The sequence below is a fragment of the Artemia sp. Qi Xiang Cuo genome, chromosome 5 (assembly GCF_049724085.1).
Source record: "Artemia sp. Qi Xiang Cuo chromosome 5, ASM4972408v1, whole genome shotgun sequence".
NCBI lineage: Eukaryota > Metazoa > Arthropoda > Branchiopoda > Anostraca > Artemiidae > Artemia > Artemia sp. Qi Xiang Cuo.
The window spans coordinates 18,926,942-18,945,585 of NC_142798.1; positions in this window are offsets into that span (position 1 = coordinate 18,926,942).

Sequence of the window (18,644 nt, forward strand, 5' to 3'; positions counted from 1 at the left end):
ATGTTTTTAGGCCTAGGGAATATTAAGTTACAGAAGAGGGTGTTTCAGTCTAAGATTAGGTCGGTAATCGTGTACGGAGGTGAAGCTTGGGTTTTTGTAGTGGAGCTAGATTAAAAACATGAAAATAAAAGTATTATAAAAGGATGCTAGGTTTAAATGAGAGGTTTAATAGTTTAGTTATTGAAGATGATTTGAAACTTTATCTTTAAAGAATAGGAGGCTAGTAAAAAGGGATGAAGTATGGAAAAAGAGGGATAGGTGTGGAGAAGCAGAAGATATTGATGGAAGCGTTGGTGGAGTCTTTGCTACAGGGAAGAAGACACTTATGGAAAGAGCAAATTAAGGCAACTTTGAATTCGTGTGGAATATCGGGTTAATGGGGTGGGGGTTTTGGTAAAGATAGGGATGCAATAGAGGTGTCTCAATAGGTGTATTCAATTTTGATTGATTAGGAAATTCAAAAATTGATACTTCAGATCCAATCAGCTGACTCTATAGGCTTATATCCTAGGGTCTAAGAGACATGGAGAGAGGAGGTATATTTTAGAGCTGGGTAGTCTAGGGGTGATATTAAAAAAACCCGATGAGGCTGGAGCTGTTTCGGTGCTGTGAGATGATTTCGGGTCTTCGCTCTCTGCTCCACCGTAAGTTTCTTTGGTATTGTTTTACTTAATGGTACACACTGCGTATAGACTCTATAGCGATTTAGCATGAAGACCCGTAAAGCGGGTAGTTGTTATCTAAATTTATCGCAAAGCGTGGTTTCTCATTGAATTTACAATATTTAAACTGTTGTTTTTGGGGGGTTTACGGGGGAGGGGGGAGGTACCTAGGTTAGGTTAGGTTACGTATTTAATATATGCTATGCTTTACCCCCACCCCCTAATGTGCAATCATATCGCCCAGTTTAGTTTCGTAAATCATTATAGACTGGTATATGTCTCTCCCGTTTGACTAGTTTCCTTGATAGATGCTATAGCGGTGTTTACCATTAAGTAAAACAGTACCGTTTCTTTCTCTGTCCCTATCCTCGACGGCGAAATCTTTACTTGTGTGGCCTCATAGTGCCATCAGGGTGGACCTTTTACTAGTTTTCCTAAGCAAAACTGGGACTACTATCAGCACTCCAGGGTGATCTGGGGGAGTGGCTCCCCTCGAGGAAATTGTAGCCTAGTAAATTAAATAGCATTTGCGCTGGATTCTGATTAATACATAATTCTTCTAGGTTTGGTCTGTTCTTAAGGGCTTTTTTGGCTGAAAAACCTCTTTGCAGCTTATCTCTCTATTAAGGGTTGCCTCCTCGTTGTAGCATAATGTTTGTAGGCATGAATATATAATGAGTTGGAGGTAATAGGCTTGAGATTGCTTGGGCAGGATATCGACTCTTGTTGATAGAAGAACATCACCAAGAGTGGAAACCCATGTTGTGACCAAGATGGGCCGACGATTAAGCAAATCTTCCATTCAACTGGAGATGGTTACAGACACGGTAATAAATCCATGCTAGTGACATATCCATCTGAGTCCCAAAAGTTTCCAGGCTTGAATTCAAGGGGATGCGATAATTTAAAGGTTCACCCTATCCTGTCAATTTCAAACTTATTTTTGTTTGTGCCAAACTATTTAGAATTAATTAGATGGTTTGGTCATAACGTCTAGAGCCTGGAAAAGATATCTGAATAAATGGCAAAAAACTATAAGGTGACACCTACTTCCCAGAAATAAGAGAAAAACCATTTAGCTTTTCGTGTTTTGTGCTAGAGTATATATATATATATTTAGTTATAATGAATCTTACATCATCAAAAAGTGTGATTTCATTCTAGCACTGAAGTTAGTCGAAAAAAAAACTTTACTGTCTTTTACAGAAGGTCTCACTAGCCAAACCACAAATTTTCGGCAACTCTCGAAGACGGCTTGTCCTCTGGTAGAATTTAGTAATGGACCCCTTTTGTTTTTGTATTAGTCAGCCAATAAGACATGAAGTATTAGGCTTGTAAAATGATTTTAAACTTCCGCATCACCTTAAACGAATAAGATGGCACAGCAACAAAAAAGAGGCACCGATGACATCATTTTTCAAACGCGAGCACACTGAAGATGTAATTATGAAATCGTTTAAAAACAAACAAATAAAAACATATTTGAAGAATTTAACAATCACTTCATAAGAATTCTCAAACTGTGGAAAGGCACCATATCTTGCAACACTGATGGCAAATCTCGTTTTAAACGCAGATCAGACTGTACCAAACATGACAAGTTTGCCTGTTCCAGCTGACTAAAGCTAACATCATTCCTTAATAAGACGTTGAAAAGTGAGGAATGAACTGGAAATACACTTTCTTAATGTGCAGTCCTTTAAGACCAATGCATTTACGCTTTTTGGGAAGCCCTTACAGAACAGCATTTATAACGACAGAGGAATCACACATCTAATTTTCCAGGTCTGACAATGGTAAATAGGCCAACAGTTTCGGTCGTTTTCCTTTTATTAGTCTAGCAGAATTCTTTTCAGGGTTAGAATGAAAAGAGCACTTTCCTCATTGTATTCTTAACGTATGGACGGGGGAGGGGCATTTGGGGGAGCTCCGAAATAGTCACCTCATTTCCTAAGTTTTATATGGAAATTATCTTACTTGTAATGTTTGCATAAGTTTCCCCATCTTATAAAATTAACTTCTCAAGCAGTGTTCCTTGAAGATGACTGATCTTTAGAGGTAGAGAAGGGAAAGAAAGGTTATAACTGTACAAGAGATCTCCTCAGCTCGGAGCGCTAATATGCCAGGCAAATGGGATCTTAGGAAGGGGATCAGCACTACAATTTAAGGTCCAGGAAGCAGTTTTAAATTCTTCCATCTAGTTGTTCGGTCTTAAAAATTAAAATATAACTAACGGTTTTTTCCCGAAAGAAAAAGCAAAGTTATAAACTTAAAATGGACGGAAGTTAACCTAAATATAACGATGGCTCCACACACTAAAGCGTGCTAATTTTTACAATCCTTTGAGAATTAATTTGCTTTTTACGAGTTATTGCTCAAATCAGAAAATATTTTGGTATAAACATTTTAAAGGGTAATAGGTATACAAAACAATCTTTTTTGGTAGGTCTAATGCATTAAGTATTTCATTTAGTAGCTTTACTCATGTTTACGGTAACATGTTCATTTCGAGTTATTATCTTGGGTTTTATACTTTTATGAAAAGATACCGTTTTTTTTTTCTTAATCCTTAAGGCCTGACAAATGAAAACGAGCAATTTTGTATCCCTTTCTGGGATTAATTTGAAGGGTCTTTCCCCTCCATAAGAACTCGTGTACCTGGCAAACCAGCTTTCTCTGCTAGGAAGACTCTCACATAGATTTAACCCGTCTTCCACCCTCCCTGCTTCTGAAAACCAGATGTGCTCAATGAGTAGACATGTACGCAAGAACTGATTCTACCTACAATTAAATTTAAAAAAAATTAAGTTTTTTTTACTGAAAGTAAGGAGCAACATTAAAACTTCAAACGAACAGTAATCATTGTGTATATGAAGGGGGTTGCCTCCTAATCAACACCACGCTCTTTATGCTAAAGTTTTTTAGTTCTTTTATAAAAGCTTCTTATTGTTCTAATTAGACAACCTTTGTGTTTCAGGAATTGTTCTTAAAGAATTGGGACAAAATTCAAACCTTAGCGCAAAGAGCGAGGTGTTGAGCGAAAGGAAACAACCCCCTTCGTACACGTAATAATGTCTGATCATTTTAAGCTTTAATGTTGCTCCTTATTTTCAGTTGAAAAAAAACTTGTTTTTTTCAATTTAATTTCTGATCGTTTTTTAAATAATACCAGGAAATTTTGCCCCACCTCCATGGAGAAATACCCTCCCCATGGAAATATCCTCTAGACAGTTCAATTCCGATGAAAATTTATTCAGGACAATTACCCATAACAACTCCACGCGTAATTCTATGCGTGAGACGGAAAAGAAAAAGCAAGACATAGCCTATAAAAAAAATTTGTATAGGAATTCTTGCAAATTCCCCCAGTGTAAAATTTTCTGTGGTAAGTTCAACCTCTGGAAACTTCTCTCCCCATGGAAAATTCCCCCGTGGAAAAACACCCAGCAGAAAATTCTTCCCCCCACCCTAAAATGTATGTATGCTTCCCAATAACAAATACTATTCGTAAACAGTGGGCAAATTTTATAACTTAAAGACCATTTCCCTGTGGCTGTCAGGAAGGGGTCATTTTTTATCCGAAGATATTGTTATTGGGACTTTCAACTAGGATAAACAAAATAGTTACTTCCCAATTTTGATCAGACGATTGGGAATAAAAGGGCCGAGGGGAGGGGGCTAGTTGCCCTCGAATCTATTGGTTCACTTTAAGAGGTCACTAGAACTTTTAATTTCCGTTCAAATGAGCCATCTTGCAATATTCTAAGACTACTCGGTCGATACGATCACCCCTGGCAAAAAAAAACATGCATCCGTGATCTTTCTTCTGTCAAATATGCATAATTCCACATCTTTGCATATAGGAGCTTGAAACATCTTCTGTAGAGTTTTCTGATAGGCTGAATCTGACGGTGTGATTTTCATTAAGATTCTATGACTTTTAAGGGTCCCCGTTTTTTCGAAAATCAGGCAAATTTTCTCAGGCTCGTAGTCGTTAATGGGTAAGACTAAAATTAGTGAAAGATATATATTTGAAACCAGCATAATAAGCTGACTCTTTTGATATATCTATTGGTATAAAAAATTAGTTTTTTAGAGTTTCCGTTACTATTGAACCGGTTCGCTCCTTACTTCAGTTCGTTACCACGAACTGTTTGACAATAATATTCGTTTAAATATTTTCCTCCGCTTTTTCAATCGGCCAACGTGACCATTCAAATCGCAGTTTTGATATTTCTCTAAAACGCAAAAAAACTTCTATGACCCTTACATGGCACAACATTAACCTTTGATGAACACAAAAACAATCCTGCATTTAAGAAGAAAATTTATTTACAATTTCCCTAGCATTTTTATAAAACAACAAAGACCGATTAAAAAGGCCTTTGGGTGTGGAACGTTCCGCAAATAGACTGACGGATGAATCGTATATTAGAGACTACATGATAGAATTTACCACTGGATAGAATTAATTTTACAAGGTCAATTTTGACATAGCTAATTTATGGTGTGGTCGAAATGAAATGATGTTGTGCGCCTAGGAATTAATATCACATAAATTGCTCCAACGAGACTATGAGCCTAGGATTACTTACACAAGGAAAAGAGAAAGGACAGTAGTTTGGGACAAAAAGCAGTCAATAAAATATCAATTTTTTCCAAATGTCGTAGAAGCTACACTTTAGTATATTTTAAGGGCCTAACACCCCTAGATAACCTTTTTCTTGTCTCAGGAATTACATTTTTATTATATGCTAATTCTATTTTTAAGGGCCTAACAACCCGAGATCATCTTTTTCTTGTCTCATGAAATATGAAAATGAACTCAAACTGAATACGCGTCGTAAAATCTTTGATTAATTTTTTTTTTTTTAATAGAAAATAACATGACTATAGGTTATATACAGATAGTAAAATACAACACTAGTGCATGCAGTAGGGTATGAATTATTGGCTCTGAATAAGAATCATCATTGTATAAAATCACTAAATAGAGATTATATAAAAGAGGTGCATAAACCCAAATAGCAGAGGCATCACATATTAGTAAATTAACAATAATATTACAATGTAACCAAGAAACAGACGCGTCAGAGCCCAAGGAGCTTTATCAGAAAAGTTTCTCCGATTTTCAGATTTATTTTGTTTTTCGATGGAAGATGTGGTCAAAATTGGCCAAATCTCTACAAATATAAAAAAAAGTTTTTATTAAAGTTTTTTTAATAGTCGAAAGTGATTGAAGGGCAACTAGCCTACCTCTCACGCCCACCATTTCCCCAAACACATCAAAAAGGGCTCATTCAATTGAAAAGGCTAGTGCGCTTTTTAATAGTCGAATGTGATTGGAGGGTAAATATTTCCCCTCTCACGCCCACCTTTTCCCCAAACACATCCAATCAAAATTTTGAGATAGCCATTTCGTTCAACGTAGTTGAAAGTTCTGGAAATTAGGTGTTTGAGTATGACAACTCCCTCACAACCTCCAGGGCAAGTGTTGTAAGTTATGGCTTTGGGGCATATAAGGTTTTTATAGAAAGCTTTGTCGTAGAAAAATTAAAATGTCGCAGAAAAATCAAAATCTTGTCCACTTTTTCCCCAAATACATTCAATCAAAATTTTGAGATAGCCATTTTGTTCAACGTAGTTTAAAGGTCTGGAAATTAGGTCTTCGAAGATGACAGCCCCCTCACAGCCCTCAGGCCAAGGATTGTGAATTATGCCCTGGGGGCATATAAGGTGTTTATAAAAAGCATTTTTGTAGAAACTTAAAAAAGGGCTCGTTAGATTGGAAATTGAAAGGGCTAGTGCCCTTTTTACTAGTCAAAAGTGATTGGAGGGCAAATAACCCTCCTCCATCCCCCTCACGCCCACCATTTCCAGAAACTCAAAGTTAATAAAAATAATAAGATATCCATCTTGTTCAACGTTTTTGAAAATTCTGGAAATTAAGTCTTTAAGAATGAAAATCCCCCCCTTAGGGTAAGGTTTGTAAGCTATGCCTCGGGGGCATACAAGGTATTTATAGAAAATGTTGTCGTAGAAACTTCAAAAAGGGCTCATGATGACGAATGACCGCAAAATACATCCAATCAAAATTTTGAGATAGCCATTTTGTTCAACGTAGTTGAAAAATTAGGTCTTTGAGGATAACAACCCTACCCCCCCCCCCCCCTAGAGTCTTCGAGGCAAGGGTTGTAAGTTATGCCTTGGGGGCATATAAGGTTCTTATAGAAAGCGTAGAAACTTCAAAAATGGTTCATTTCATTGAAAATTAAAAGGGCTAGCGCCCTTTTTAATAGTCGAATGTGATTGAAGATTGAAGGGCAACAAAACCCCCTTTCACACCCACCATTTCCTTAAACACTTCAAATAAAAATTTTTAGATAGCCATTTTTTTCAAACTAGTTGAAAGTTCTGAAAATTAGGTCTTTGAGAATGACACCCCCCCCCCCTGAAGTCCTCAGGGCATAGGTTTGAAATTATGCCCTGGGGTATATAGCAGTTTTCATAGACAGCATTTCACATCATTCGACGTGAAATTTAAAAGGGTAGTGCCCTTTTTAATAGTCGAAAGTGATTAGGGAGCAACTATCCCCTCTCTCAAGCTCATTATTTCCCGGAACACATCCAATCAATAGTTTGAGATAGCCATTTTGCTCAAATTAGTTGGAAGGTCCGATTATTATGTCTTTGAGGATGACAACCCCCCAGCCCCCACGGCAAAGGTTGTAAGTTATGCCCTGGGGGCATATAAGGTATTTATAGAAAATATTGTCATAGAAACTTCAAAAAGGGCTCATTAAATTTGTAGTCGACAGGGCTTGTGCCTTTATTAATAGTCAAAAGTGATAGGACGGCGAATGCCACCCCCACGCCCTTTATTTCCAAAAACACTTCCGACCAACATTTTGATATAGCCATTTTGTTGAACGTAATTGAAAGGTCTGGAAATCATTTCTTTGATTATGACACCCCCCCCCCCTTAAGCCCTCACGAATTATGTTTCAAGTTATACCCTTGGGGCATTTAAAGTTTTTACAGAAAACGTTGTCGTAAAAACTTCGAAAAGGGCTCATTCGATTGGAAATGGAAATTGGAAATCGAGAGGGCTATTGCCCTTTTTAATAGTCAGAATTATTAAGAGGGAGAATCACCCCCCCCCCTACGCTCAACATTTCCCCAAATATTTATGATCAAGATTTTGATATGGCCATTTTGTTCAACGCAGTTGAAAGGCTGGGAAGTTATGTATTTTATGATGACACCCCCCTCATAGCCCTCATGACAACGGCTGTGAGTTATGCCCATGGGCCACGTAAGGTTTTTATAAAATTTTTTGTCGTAGAAGCTTGAAAAAGGACTCATTCGATTTACAATCGAGAGGACTAGTGCCATTTTTATTAGTCGAAAGTGATCAGAGGAAAAATGCCCCCCCCCCCCATTATTTCCCCAAGCACTTCCAATCAAAATTTTTAGATAGCTATTTTGTTCAACGTATTTGAAAGGTCTTGAAATTATGTCTTTGAGGATAAAAAAATCCCCCCCCAGACCTACAAGGCAAGGATTGTAAGTTATGCCCTGGGGATATAAGAGAATTTTATAGAAAGCGTGGTCATATATACTGTCGAGGCGGCTCATTGGATTGGTAATCAAACATTCTACAAAAATAATTGAAATATTATATAATAAGGCTTTTGGGGTTGAAACAAACCCCAGAGATTAGAAGCAAGGGTTGTAAGGTATGCCCAGGGGATATTTAGGGGTTATATGGAAGGGATTGTTGTTTGAATTTAGAAGAGGCTTATTTGGTTGAAGATTGGAAGTTCTAGTGCCTTTTTTGGCGTCAAAAGAGATTGATGGCATTTAGGCCCCCCCTCTTCTACAACCCCTTCCCTTTCTCCAAACGCATCTGATTGAAATTATGAGATAGCGAATTTTTTCAAAATGATCCAAAGAACATATAATAATGTCACTAGGGATGACACAGCCCCCCAGCAACCTGGGTATAGGGTTGTAAGTTATTTTATGATGGCATATAATGTTTTTATATTTTGATAACTAATGTTTATTCATTAAGGTTTTGAGTAAAGATTACTTGATTCAATATTTTTAATTTTTGGTTTAATGGAATTATTTACTTAAAAAATAAATTATTTTGTTTAGACCATGGCACTCCGTATCAAAGGAGTTGTCATAGAAACTTCGAAAAGAGCTCATTCGATTTAAAATTAAAAGGGCTGATGCCCTTTTTAATAGTTGAAAGTGATTTGGGGGCAACTAACCCCCCTCCCACCCCACCAATTCTACAAACACATTCAATAAAAATTTTTAGATAGCTATTTTGTTCAACATAGTTGAAAGATCCGGAAATTATATCTTTGAGGATGACATCCCCCCAGCCCTCAGGGCAGAGTTTGTAAGTTATGCCCCGGGAGTATTTAAGGTTTATATAGAAAGGGTGATCGTATAAACTTCGGAGGAGTTTATTGGATTGGTAATCAAAACTTTTAGTGCACTCTTTAAGATTCCGCACTTCGTATTTTCCCGAAATGTATTTTATACAAATTTGGAGATGGCCATTTGAATTCGTAGAAACTTCTAAAAAGGCTTATTAGATTGGACGTTGAAGAGCCCCTTTTAATAGTCAAAAGTGATTAGAGAGCAAATGACCCCCCTCTTACGCCCACCGTTTCCCCAAACCCATCCAATCAAAATTTTTAGATAGCCATTTTGCTCAGCGTCGTTAAAAGGTCCCGAAATTATGTCGTTGAGCAAGACACCCCCCAACCCTCAAGGTAAGGGTTGCAAGTTATGCACTAGGGGCATATGAAGTTTGTATAAAAGGAGTGGCCGTAGAAACTTCGAAGGGGGCTTATTGGATTAGTAATAAGAAGTTCTAGTACATTATCTAAGGTCAAAAGCTATTGAAGGATAACCCCTCCCCCCCCCCACACCCCGTATTTTCCTGAAATGAAAAGGCTAATAGAGAATGACATTTTAAAGGGCCAATATAATAAATTTCTAAAAGGTCTAATTTGATTGGAAATGCCCATTTAAATAGTTGAAAGTGGTTAGAGGACAACTAACCTCCCTCCCACGCCCCCCATTTCCCTAAACATATGTCGCTAGTCTAAATTTTCTGAATGAAGAAACAGAAGTTTCACTTCACTTCTGAATTTTCGGTGGAAGATAGAAGAACTTGTACTTCGATTCTGATTTTTTTTTCCATAGAAGAGTAAAACTTCCACTTTAAATATGAGATTTCCTCAAGGAAGTAAGGAGAAGTTAGAGTTCTTTTCTGAATTTTCCATACAAGTGAAAAATATTTATGTTAAATTGTGAATTTTTTCAAATAGAAAGAAAAATGATAGACTTAGACTCTGATTTTTTTTCCAGAAAAGAGAAAAAAGTTTCACTTCAGTTTTGAGTTTTCCTAAAGAAAAAAGGTTTCACTTTAGTCCAGAATTTTCTCAACAAAGAGAAAAAAGTTCAAGTTCCCTTCTGAATTTTCTCAAGGGAGAGAAAAATGTTACATTTCGGTTCCGAATATTTCCAGAGAATATAAATAGTTTCAGTTCAATTCTGAAATTCTCTAATAGAAAAAGAAGTTTCACTTCACTTCTGTATTTTTGGGAGAAAATAGAAGAAGTTATGCTTCCATTCTGTTTTTTTTCAAAGAAGAGAGAAAGTCCCACTTTAATTCTAAGCTTTCTTGATGATGAGAAAGAGTTACACTTCATTTCTGAATTTTTCTCAAAGAAGAGAAAAAAAAGTTCCTGTTCCTGATTTTTCTGTAGAAGAGAAAAAAGACATAGTCTGGTTCCAGATTTTATTCCGGAGATTAGAAAAAAATATGCTTAAATTCTAAATTTTTTCCAGAGAAGAAAAAAATTCCACTTTAATTCTAATTTTTTTCAACGAAAATAAAAAGTTCGAGTTCAATTCTGAATTTTGCCAACGATGAGAAAGAAGTTTCACTTTTTAAGAATGATTTTGGGTTACGACTCAAGTTCTGTATTCAATAAAAAGTATTTGGATGATAATGTTAGAATTTTGTGGAAAAACGTGGTATTTCTAAGAGACATTTGTTACCATTGACAGAAAATTAGCACTTCTAAGTTAAATTTGTTACCTTTGACGGAAAATTTACTACTAGCGCAAAAATCTTTGCTATTCCAAAAAACTTGTTACATCCAAGAAAAATTTTGTTATTATTAAAAAGAACTTGTTACCATTGACAGAAAAGTTGCTACTATTATAAATTTTTTTTCTTAGTATTAATTAAAGCTTTGTTAGTGTTAAGAAAAACTTGTTAATTCTAAAAATTCTAACAAAAAATTTGTTAGTCTTCTTTTACCTTCACAAAACGTGATTATGCCTTATTGTCAAGAAATACTAAAGCCAAGAAAGACTGATGATCCAGGAAAAATAATAATCCCTAACGTTCTTACAAAGCAAAAAAAAATGAAGGAGGTCTTGCTTTGGTCTTGATAAAAATCAAGACCAAACTTTAGAAATCATAACAACGGCGAGGAAATCAAGACGAATTCATAACAATCAGGGGTCATCCCAAAATATGAAGAACACACTTTGAGAAATGCAGACCAAACCATTCAAATCAAGAACCAACGTGAGGAAACTACGGTTATCCTTTTGAAATCCAGATAATTTATATAATCAAGACAAAACTGTAGAAACCAGGATTAACTCCACAAAACAAGACCAAACCGTAGATATCAAGACCAAATTCTAGAAATCTAGACCAAACTGAAAAAATTATAGGCAACCTCTAAAAAATCAAGACCAATACATAGAAACCTTTACAAATCAATATATTAATTTTAGCCGAAAACAACTGTGCCACTGCAAACGGGGGGGGGGGGGGGTTCAGTCTATTTGTGGTAAAAAAAAACTAGTATTCTAGCCAAAGAAAACCGAAAAGCTAAAAGTTAAATGTTTTAGAATTACCGCAAATCCATACAAATATTGAACCTCCTGTTTAAGAGGCACCATTGCCTAATGGAGGGGGAGGGGGCACTTTCGTTTCTAAAAGGTACTTCTAATCCTCTAAAATAAGGGTTAACATAGAAATTTGTTTTAGTCAAAAAGGACTGTGCTACTGCAAAGCAGCGTTTTCAGCCTATTTGTGGTACGAACCTAGATTTCTAGCCAAAGATGGCAGAACAGCAAAAAGTTTAATGTTTTAGCGTTACCACAAATCTATTCGGATAGTGAACCTCCTGTTTCAGAGACAGCAATGCCAAACAGGATGCATTTGTTTCTAAAACGTACTGCTAATCCTAAATAATGAAGGGTTTAAACAGAAATTAGTAGTGGAGGGCTATCAGACACAGTGCGAGATCTAAAAATAGCCTCTGACCATAGACAACTGGACCCCAGCCAGAACAACATCTCTAAATTCCAAACCTAGATTTAAAAATAGTCTATGACGAAAATCTACTCATAAAAGAGATCTAGATCTAAAATAGCCTTATTACGATAACGGGAGTCAAAATATGGAGGACTAAAAATGACCAAGAAACCTTGAAAACGATTTATAGCAACCTACCGCTAGGTGTACTAGTATTTTCCAAAATTTGATGTAAAATCTTCTTCTTCTTCTTCTTTTTTAAATGGTGTTGTTGGTGTTGCTAGAGGAATGGCACTGCTATATTCCTTTAATTTCTATAGAATTTGCCTATTACTGATAAGAGTTTTCGGGAAGTTTAATATATTTAAAAGTTGTATAGGTGACTGTCAAATGATAAAAGTCCTTTAGGATTTGTAACCTTATCAGAAATGAAATAAGGTAGATTATAACTTTTTACTTGAATTATAATTGGTTTCCCTGTGCTATCAATTTTAACTTGATGACCATCACTTTCTAACAAGGGATGTGTTAATACTCTTTTACTCTTTTCACAATGTGAGTGTGGCAGCAGGTTTCCAATAGTTGTCACTATTGAATTCAATTCCTTTTCCTTTGATAGCTTTGTTGTTGCTACCGATGTTCCAGAAGAGTCTTGAAGAGATGTTTTTTTGGGATCAATGGCACTTACATTGACGGGTCTCTCACGATACGGTTTAAGTTTGTCAATGCGACGAAGTGCATCTTGAAGTAAAACTAGCTTTTTGTCATCGGCAATATTGTATATTAAGGAATTTGCTTAGATTGTCTTCAAAGTATTCGATTGGTGAAAGGACGAGTTCTATTGTGGTCAATTTGCAAGATTTAGCCATCTAGGGAAAAATGTTTATATGTCCTGCAATTACTGGCAGTAAAAGTGTAAACAGGATACCACCCCCTGAAGATGATGTTTTCTTTTAAAATTTGTTCCTTTGTTTTTGCAAGCCAAGGCAAGTACAGTTGATAGATGTTGCTTTGTCTCTTGTCTAACTCCTTCTGGCAACTGTACATTACCCTCAGTTAAACTTAAACAAAGTTCAGATATTAGATTGATAAATTGTTTTTCAATACCATTTTTGAGTATGGCTATTCTAAGAGGTGGTTTTGAAGTGCGTAGAACAAACAATAAGTTTCTATTTTTACCAAGGTTCTTCAGTGTCATGATGGCAACTACTAGCCTTTTTTACTGTTCAATGGGAGATATACTGTAATTCCATTGTCAAAAATATCTGTGACGACACACAAATCCTCAAGTAAATTCTGATTAAGATCCAACAGAATATAGCCGTAGGGTTTATTTGTTTCCTGACTGTACGCTGAAAGTAGAAATTTTAAGAGCGCCGGGATATACTTGTTTATTGAGAGTTATTAGAGAACTTGAATCACGAACAACTCTGTAGATAATATAGTAGGTACAGTTCAAAGCAAGGGTTCTCATACACTTGCTCTGATGAAACAGATTGTGTAGAACTAGGGTTATGAAAATGTGTTCATGATGTGAGTGAACAGTAGAAAATTTTAGCATTTTTTTTAGACCAATGTTCAATGGATTAAGATAAATCATCAATAATCAGTCAAGAGTTTAGCTCAATACTATTGAAAACATCAAGTCCACGTATGTTTTGTATAGGCATAGATGTAGCAGCAGCAATAGCTTTTATTTGGCCATATGACTCTTGACAAAAAATGCAAAAAAAATAGATTTTTTTTTGTTTTTCCAAAAACATTTTATTACAATTTTAGTTTATTTTAGCTAAAAAGGTTGTTTTCCCCGACATTGACGGAATAAGAGAAACGATCTGCATGGTGTTTTAAATTAATACATACTGTTAATACAGGGAAACAATTGTACTACAACTAACTGTAAACAATTTTTGTCTTTTAAATAAATTATAATTTCCCCTAGTCAGGAGTCCTAGTACGATATTCAATAGAGACAAGAATAAAAACATCAGTTTAGAACCAAATTTTCTTTTATTAGCACTTAGCAACAGCAACAACAAAAAAACAAAAAGTATTTTAAATACATACATATAATAATACACAGTAGATTATATGGTAAGAGAGAGAAAAATCAACATTATTTACAATATACAATCATAAAGTAGATCACTCCAACTCCCCCCCCCCCCCGGGAAGGCAGCCACTTTGGTGGCTGATGGCCGGACCGGAGAGGGCGGGGGGCCGCTGCAGTGGAACTGGCCGGAAGGTGAAAAAACAATTTACTCTCACTTGCATACACTTAGGCGCACACACACACTTAAATATTAATGAAATATATTAAAGGGAATTTTCCTCACACCCTCCCAACACCCAAAAACTGTTAGTAGTAGTTGAAGTAATATTTTTTAAATTTATGTTAGTTTATCCAGATCAAGTTGTTTTATATAGTCTATGCATTCAACTCAATCTGAAATACGCTAGTCTCCATGGGGGAATACGCTCGCACCAGTGCTTCCATTTCTACAATATTTTAGAGTAGACTACTTTATTTTGAACTTTTCTCCTCTACTTTGTTTAGACCTACTTTAGTACTTTATTTTCACTTTAAAGTTGGATTTTCCACTATTTTCCTTGCCGAGCCTGTGGATTTAGGTTACGGAAGTAGGAATTTCGGTTACAATGGCGGGATTTTGGCAAAAGCGATTGACAAACGTTCTCTTTTTTGTCGAACTTGGATAGACCTGTGACATTTGAAACAATATAACCAACGAGGAAGTACTGAAGGTCTGATTTTTGGAACCAGGTGGCATCCATCAAGACGCCAATTGGAGTGATAAGGTTCACTAGCGTTCTTCATGTCATTCGGTTTATTTTTGGACTTCTCTGCTCAAATGTTGTTATGGAAAGACTTTTCAGCATTCTGAAAACAGTAAAAATGAAAAGAGGAATGGGCTCAAAAACGTAACTTTAGCTGCGACTATTTCTGTCAAGTATGGGATGAAGCGTAAAGGCCCCCTACGCTCAATAAGAGATTAAAGAAAAAAAAGAAGTCCAAGAAATCCGATGCGACTGCGTCCGAATGTGTCGCTTTGTCAAGCATTAGGAAAGACGATGGGGATGGCGATGACAATGCTGACTCGGGGTATTAGTGTTAGCATTTGGTGTTTTCTCTAAAATCTTATTATTTGATGATTTTCATTAGATTTTTCTGAATACAAATTAAAGTGCGTCTACATTCGACCTTTTCTGGAAATCTGGGAGACAGGTAGCAGTCTACACTAGATAAAATCGAATAATTCAAAAAAATCAAATGCAGGCGCTGTCCTTAAATCAAGCTTTATGTGATTCATTTTTGCTACTATACTCTGCTTCAAATTAGCAACTCAATATAAAAAAAAGTAGAAATAAAAATAATGCATGAAAAAGTGACAAGTTGGATATTATTCATACTAATCCTTCGAAGCAATTCAAATAAAAAAAGCGTGTTGTAAAAGTAAACAATAATGGCAAAAAAACAAATAAATAAAATATATTCATATGGTCCAGAATTTGAGATCTGTACCCGGAGTCTATAAATCCAAACGAACTTAAATAGTCGATAAATACAAAGCATTGTTTTAAACGTCAAAAAAAGATATTTTAATGCACGTAAAACGTCTTGAGTCTCAAAATAAGTCGTCTTGAACAAATGTTATTAAAAGTCAGCCTAATAGGTCTTTACTTCTAACTTGGAAAGAAGTCAGAAAAAGGGGAAGCTTTGAGGGATTTTGGTATTGAATATACGGATTTTTAGGGATTTTCTACCAGCCTTTAAGGGATTGAAAAAATTTAAAGCAGAAATACTGGTAATATTGCGTAAGAATAAATTTTTTTTAACGTTCCTCTTCAAATAATAAGCACAATAGCATACTTTCTTCTGGATTGTCGCGTACTTTAATTCTACTCTTTTTTTGCACTTATATACTTAATTCCCACATTAGTGGAATGGAAGCACTGGTTCACATCATCTTCACGTACATAGACCTTGTCAGATATGGCCGACATGGCATTTTTCTCTACACTAGCTGTATTGGTCTTAAATTTTAGCAAACGAATCACCATTACTTCTATTCTTGGCACTAAACAACTTTCCACACAGTTTCTATAGACACTCATGTTGAATTTATTTTTTAAATAGTGTGTACGCACACCCTTGGACACTTTTCTTATATCCTTATTGTGTTTTTCCACACAGTATACCTTCGGACCAGGGAATACCCCATCAGATTACAAATCACTCCCCGTCTCCGACTTTAACCTCATCAACTGATTTGGTGCCTGGTGTTTCACCAGCTCAGGATAGAGGGACTAATCCCAAATTGTAAAACTCATCCAAGTGTTAGTGTATTTACAATTTCCCATATCTTCTAATAAATTCTCAGTTTTAACTCTTAATAGGAGTGAATCAGTGTCTCCATAATACACTTGAACTTTCCCCTCCCTTGGCCAGTGCACCTTACATTATTGTAAAAGAATAAAAACATGATTTTCTCTGTAATTTCTAGTATTGAGCTGCCGCTTACAATATTTCTATTTAAAACAACGTTTCATTTCTTTCAGCGTAGAAGAACCGTATTGGAGTTTATAACAGTGAATGTTGTGAAGCTGGCTTCAGCAATATTTTGAGCACATTCCTGGGGGCTGCTGACAACCTTGCAACGAGTCCTGTTTCGTAAGCTTTCACATATTGTTCTGAAGCCTGAATTTAAAATAAGCTTATAAATTTTTTTCAATTTTGCTTTTTGTCTGTGAGTGTTTACTGACAAATATGTCAATAAACATTTTCTAATAGGGTTTCTGATCGAATTGCAGGGCTCTGTGCATCTTTATAACCCTGACACCATTGGCTACCATTCATCACAATAGCACATAATGAACAAATATATTTAGTTTTGGTTCAAGGTTGGCAATTAGTGTTTGTTTGGAAGGGGTCCAATGCATGCCAATATCATTAACCAAAGAACAATTGTATAGACTCAAAGAATCCTGGGTCACAGGTCTATATACGCACCGGAAAACGAAATATTTTACCGAGTCATGGAGCTCCATTGGTATGTTTCCAAAAATTTCAAAAAAACATCCTTGTAGACTATTCTCCTTGACAGTGTGAATGTTGGGGAAATTTGTGGCACAAGGATATTCAAGCCATTTGTAATTGACAAACGGTAAACCGTAGTGAAACATTGCCAAGGGGTATTTAGAATTTAGATTTTACTTTAACCGTCGACAGAGTTATGTTCAGTTGGATCAGTTTTCCAGACGTGGTTCCCTTGAAAAACACCCCCCTCAAAGATCTTTCTGCAATTACGTATTGGTCAGCGTCCGTGATCAGACCTATTTCTTCTCTACTTATTTTTAGAATTAAATCTATTACCAGGTGTGGACTTGAAAAATAATATTCTGCATCCAAATTCCAAATAGATTTTATTAGTGTTCTCGAAGACAATGTCTAAAAGTGTAAATACATCACTTGCCAAGTATATTTTGCAGTAATCTCATCATTTTTACACCCTCCCTTGACCCAAACCCTCTCGGCAAATTCATAGTCAGTGGTGGTGCATTTACTGTCAGTAAGTGAATTATAAAATTCTTTAATGGGTGGAAGTTTCTCCTGACTTAGCTTCGAGCCAGAGTTGTAGTAATCATATGCATGTATCATATATCATAATCATATGCCTTTACAAGTTAATAAATCATACATCTTGTCATCTGGAAGGCGCTGTTTAATGAGGAAAAACTATCAAAATTGTCACTTTTCTGTACTTGAATAAATTGGCTAAGGAATTTGGGAAAGAAACTATATTAGTCTAAGAAACGGATTTTATTCCAGCAAGGGTGTCCATTATCTAGTGTTTTCCACTTGAATTCTAAAAGCAACAACTTCTCAGATGATTTGGCTGTAAAATTTTACTTAAAAGAGTCATCTACGCGTGCGCCATCTACAGCTCTGCGTTTGTGCATACTTGCCAATGCAGATAAAATAAATTTCAAATCATAATTTGAATTGTGAATAAAAACCGGCATAAAGTAATGTTGACTTACGTCTATATTGCATGATTGATGCGCCACCCCATGAAAGTCACTCCCCCTGATGATATTTCTTTCTATAAATGATCATTTCTTTCGATAAATGGTCAATAACTTTCCCTTTACCTGCATTTCCCTTGGTCCCTTTCCCTTTCCCTTTACCCTCTTCAAATTCCCCCTTACAAACCCAACATATTTTCTTATTTTTAATAGCCAAGCGATACTCTGGCGATAAAATCATAGGATAACTTGTGTGTCACAACCGAGAGATTGCCTTATTCACCGTGATGATTAGTTTAGTGAATGCTGTGACCATACAATTTCCCCCTTATCCAATGTCTCAACTACATCTAACAGGCGCATAATGTTACTAGAGTCCCTTTGAGCTTGGACATAAGACACTACAATAGCTTGACGTGCTTTAATACTGTTTAAATTTCGTGGATCATTCACATCTGTGAGTTTACCCTCACAATCCAAACTGATCTTATCACTTTGTAAAAGTGTAATCTTATCATTTCGTAATGTCTAAATCGTAAAATTGCTCTATCACCGATGACAGCCTC